General features: G+C 36.5%; 1 non-coding gene across 1 annotated transcript; it reads right to left on the bottom strand.

Moving 5' to 3' along the window:
• Window positions 1-4,417: 4,417 nt before the first annotated feature.
• Window positions 4,418-4,524, bottom strand: LOC112505209. The gene has a single exon (XR_003068348.1). It is a non-coding gene; the product is annotated as a small nucleolar RNA R71 (small nucleolar RNA).
• Between the last annotated feature and the right edge of the window lie 778 nt (window positions 4,525-5,302).

Here is a 5,302-nt window from a genome sequence, read left to right as displayed (position 1 = left end):
ACGACAGAGGTTCTGTCACTTGAGACTTGAATGCTTGAGCATCTTCTGCTGTTGGTCCTCTGTGGTCTTCTGTGACAGATCATCTTCTGTCAAAACTCRYAGTTTACTTTTTCTATACTTTTACATTTAAGGAAATGAGAGCTAACAATACCAGTCGGATTATATCTAATCCGAGCAGCCTTTAATCGTATTCCCACTTCTCCGTTTAAAACCTTTATCCGGTTCTTAAAGATAGAATCCCATCAACATATTAATCCGATCAATGTTATGATCGATTTCCTCTTAAATCGGACAATACTGTGTCTGATTTATAACAAATCCGGACAACATGTGTCTGATTTATAACCAAGTATAGGTGAATGATCATAATATAATTCAGAATTCAAATCAACATACTTTTAAAGACATTTGACCACTCACCTTATGCAATTTCTTTTGAAAATCAACTTCTTGAATCCAGTCAAAAAGCAATCCGATCACCACACTTCTCTTTAAATCACTCTCTAGCTCACAAAATGGCAAGAAGAGTGAATGAATCTTTATCCTCCTTTTATACAATTTCTAAAAATAGAATGGCGGCTAAACTGCCTCTTACATGCATTCCCATGCATGTCATACCCATGCATGAACCACACACCATGCATTCCTTTTATACATATAAAATACTTCATGCATATATACTTAAGCATAAAATATCGCATATTCGCATGATCAAATATAACAATTCATCATGTTGTCACGTAAACATATAATAAATAACCACATATTAGTTACCTCATGTGATAATCAAGACCAGGTTATCACAATTATCTTGACTCAGGTTGTTCAAACCACATGATTGGAAGAAAATAGATACTTTCAAATTTTGTGGAGAAATATGGTGAGATGGTAAGGTTCAGAAATGATCCGTTTTCACCGATCATGGGCTACAGAGATATCATTCAAGGAAATATTACGATCAATAAGGTGTCTTATGTGGAAGTTCTAGGACACAACCTCTTCAGCAACGGTCAATTTTGTGATAAGAACCTTGAGGTTCATTTTGAGGCCAATGGCTACAGTGTCCAAACAGCAGAGGGCATGGAGATATTAGTTGGAAAAAATGATCAAATTTCTATACGATTGATCTGTCAAATAGCAATGTGAACTCTGTTGTTTGTCTTCTGTCCAAAGCCTCTGTGTGACAAAACTTCTTGTGGCACAGACGACTTTCCCACTTGAACTTTGCAAATCTCAACAAGCTGGTGATGGAAGGGTTGGTAAAAGGCTTACCGGAGCTCAAATTTCAAAAAGAACATCTATGTGTTGTCTGCGAGATGGGGAAGATGAAGAGAGTTTCACACTAGTTCGTTGTTGAGCACAAAACTTCAAGACCGTTGCAGCTGCTTCATATGGATCTCTGTCGTTCTATGGGGATTCAATGCATCAACTGGAATAAGTACATCCTGGTGATGGTGGACGACTACTCATGGTACACTTAGGTAAAATTCTTGAGAACCAAGGACGAAGCCCTAAAGATGATCATATCATTCATCAAGAGTGTACAAGTGAAGTTGCAATTGGCTGTGCAATCGATCCAAACTGACAATGGTACTGAATACAAGAACAAAACACTAGATAACTATCTAGAGTCTGTTGTCATCTCTCATACCTTGTTAGCGCCTCGAACTCCACAGGATAACAAAGTGGTAGAGAGGAGAAGTTGCAAACTGGTAGAAGCAACATGCATCATGCTCGTCTACTCAAAGCTACAACTCTACCTCTGGGCGGAAGCGGTCAACATTGCCTATTTCATGCAGAATCACTCCATCATCAACAAATTTTTTGGTAAAACTCCCTACACTATCATAAATAGCCGTGTACCTAATATCAAGTTCTTTCAAGTTTTTGATTGTAGGTGCTTTATCTTAAATGACAAAGATGATCATGGAAATTCAACTCCAAGGCGGATGAAGCGGTCTTTAACGGTTACTCCAAGGAGTCTGCAGCATACCGTGTTTACAACAAAAGGACAAAGACAGTTAATTTAAGTGTCAGCATTTCATTTGACGAACTAGAGGATTTGGTTTCTAAACACATCAGTTCAGAACCTGTGGTTTCTGGAGTCCGAGCAGCAAATCAATAGAGTCCAAATCCAGTGATACACTCCGATGAGACTTCTAACTCAAACTCTCATACTTCTGATTTGAACTTTCTGTTTGAAAATTTTATAATGAATATTTTGGAACATCTAAAACTGACAAAAAAAATTATGTTCCAAACAATGTTTCAAGTTGTCAATGTGGAAGAATCATACTCGCTGATAAGTATCAATTTATTTGATACTTTTACACTTTTTCTTCACTTTATTTACCCATTTTATTTTCCCAAATTCCACAAATTGAGTTTTTTTGTTTTGTTTTTCTATCTTTTTATATTGGAGCTAAAGTGATGTGATAAACATGTTTACTTCTTGGATGTGTGCTGATTTTTGGTAAAATAGCCTTGTTTCTAGGTACTTGGCTGAAACATGCTACAACATGTGCTGCAGGACGATCTAGGGGCATTCTTGAGAATAGTACGAGAATCTTTTGAGGCCATTTCTTCTCTTTTTGGCAGCCCAACTCTTGCAGCTTTCAAGATCTCATAGGACTAATTCAAGATCTGATTTTTGGCATCTTCTAGGTGGTTTTGGCTTTGCCCATTGTTTTGTGTAAAAAGGTGGGTAAAAGTTTTTACCCATTGGATTTTACCCTCCCTTCCTCCACTATATAAAGGGGGGAGGCTTGGCTTTAGAAGTAAGCAATTTGTATACAAACAATCCTAGAAAACTCTTGAAGTAGTTGAAGGTTCTTTTGGTATAAAGTTGTAGTTGCAAGTATTTTTCTTTATAATTCCTTTTTACGTTTATTTATCTTATCATCTTTTCTTCTCTTAAGTTCTCCTTATTATGCTTTATTATTATTCTTGCAATTAATTTTTCTAGGATTGTTAGACGCTTTTATAATCACGCTTAACATTTATTTCTTCTACTTTCTTTTGCATTATTATTTACGTAATTAATTTTCTAAGCATGTTAGGCAAAAAATATAGCTTGGGTGTTGGGTAAAGTTAAGATAAAGACCGGTTCCGTTGTAGAAATATAAATTATAAATCTTTACAACTACGTCATTTAAGTTTTTATTGTAAAAACATAATCCATGAACAAGTTGATCACTTGTATAAAAGTGTTAAAGTGTGTTGGATTTAGAGATAAACCAACAAACACACGTCAACTTGAATGATATGGAAGTAGGCTCGAGAGAGTTGCTTAGAATCGAGGAGATTTGTTTTCACTCCATTTAGCTTATAAAAAGAATAGTTTGAGCCAATGTCGGGACTCCAGCCTTGCATAGAGATATGAGGGTTGGATCTATGACTGTGTGCCATTATGACATCTCGAGAGAGTACCTTAAGGAAGCTATTAGTTGTAAAGATAAGTCATTTATAAAGTATGCTATAGAACCATGTTGTACAATGTTGTCGGTTTAATATCTTAATGAATCCTTACACCCTAAGCTCTCTTTTAAAACTTGTTCACAGCAGTAGTGTTTAATCAACTCGCGAAAAATTTCCTCGAATTCACCTTCTGAAATCATATCTTTATTTATACTATTAAAACAAACTTTTATTTCTTTTTCTCCGTGGACGATAGTGGGTTGATAAGTGTATACTTGCACTAGTCTCCATTTGTTAGCAGTCTGAGAAATTTATTTTATATAATTCTCATAACATGTTTTTGGCGCCGTTGCCGGGTATTTTAGGCAAAAGTTTATTTTTAGTAAGTCTAAAGATTTGATTTTTCTACCATCTTTTTACTTGATTTTGGGTGTGGTGTATGCCAAGGCTACCGCACGGGGAGATTTTTTAATTGGATCCGGATATCGAGCAAACTTTCAGACAAAGACGAAGAGTGCAAAGAGTATTATTATCTGCTCTAACCTCTTCCAATATGGCTGATAATCCACTTCCACCAACTCCCCCACCACTGAATGACGCTGAAAAAATAATCAAACTGGCAAACTCAAAAGACGGAGGAATTATGGACTATGCCATTCCTGTTTTTGATCAGTTAAATTCAAGAATAATTAGACCAGAAAGGGAAGCCCTCCATTTTGAGTTAAAACCAGTGATGTTTAATATGTTGTAAACCAACGGTCAGTTCAGTGGTTTGCCATCTGAAGATCCGCACTCACACTTAAAATCATTCATGGAAATAACTGATACTTTCCTTATCCCGGGAGTATCTAATGATGTTTTGAGACTCACATTGTTTCCTTTTTCTTTAAAGGATAGGGAAAAGTCTTGGTTCAATTCCTTGCAACTAGGATCTATGGATTCTTGGAATAACATGGTAGAAGAGTTTTTAAAAAAATATTTTCCTCCCACTCGGAATGCTAACTCCAAAAACGAAATTTGTCTTTTTAGACAAATGAACGATGAGGCAGTTCCAGATGCTTGGGAAAGGTACAAGGAGCTATTAAGAAAATGCCCTCACTATGGCATTCCATACTGTATACAGCTCGAGACATTTTACAATGGGTTAAATCTCATTGCAAAATAAATGCTCGATGCTACATCAGGAGGAGCTTTCACGGCTAGTACCTATAATGATGGATATGATATCCTTGAAAAGATTTATAATAATAATGGACATTGGGCCAACCCACGTGCACTAGTACCACGTAAAACAGCAGGAGTTCATGACATAGATGCTTTTACAACATTGACAGCTCAGATGACTGCAATGACTAATTTGATTAAAAATTTAACAAATGGTCAAGCAGCACAATCCATAGCCACCGTGCATGCTCCAACTATTGAGTCAGTACAATGTGTGTATTGTGGTGAAGGACATCCCTTTGAACATTGTCCATCTAACTCTGAATTAGTCAACTATGTGGGGAATCAAAATAGATCAGGACCATTTTCTCAAACATACAATCCTGGGTGGAGACAACACCCAAATTTTTCATGGCACAGTCCTACTCTAAACCCACCAATTAACAAACCCCAAGGGACTTCACAATTCCAATCACATCAGTCTCAACAACATCATCAGGGTCAAGTTCCAAACCATCACCAAAATACTTTTCATCAACAAGCAAATCATTCCTCTTTCCAAAACAAGTCTAACCAACAAGCCAAATCTTCTACTTCTTTGGAAGCATCTCTGAAAAGATTCATAAACCAAACCAATACAACCATGAACCATCAGGACACTGCCATAAGATCTCTAGAAACACAGATTAGTCAACTTGCACTAGAGGTAAGAAATAGACCT

Source organism: Cynara cardunculus, unplaced genomic scaffold, assembly GCF_001531365.2.
Source record: "Cynara cardunculus var. scolymus isolate 2C unplaced genomic scaffold, CcrdV1 Un_Scaffold_9062, whole genome shotgun sequence".
Lineage (NCBI taxonomy): Eukaryota > Viridiplantae > Streptophyta > Magnoliopsida > Asterales > Asteraceae > Cynara > Cynara cardunculus.
This window is presented reverse-complemented; position numbering and strand designations above follow the sequence as displayed.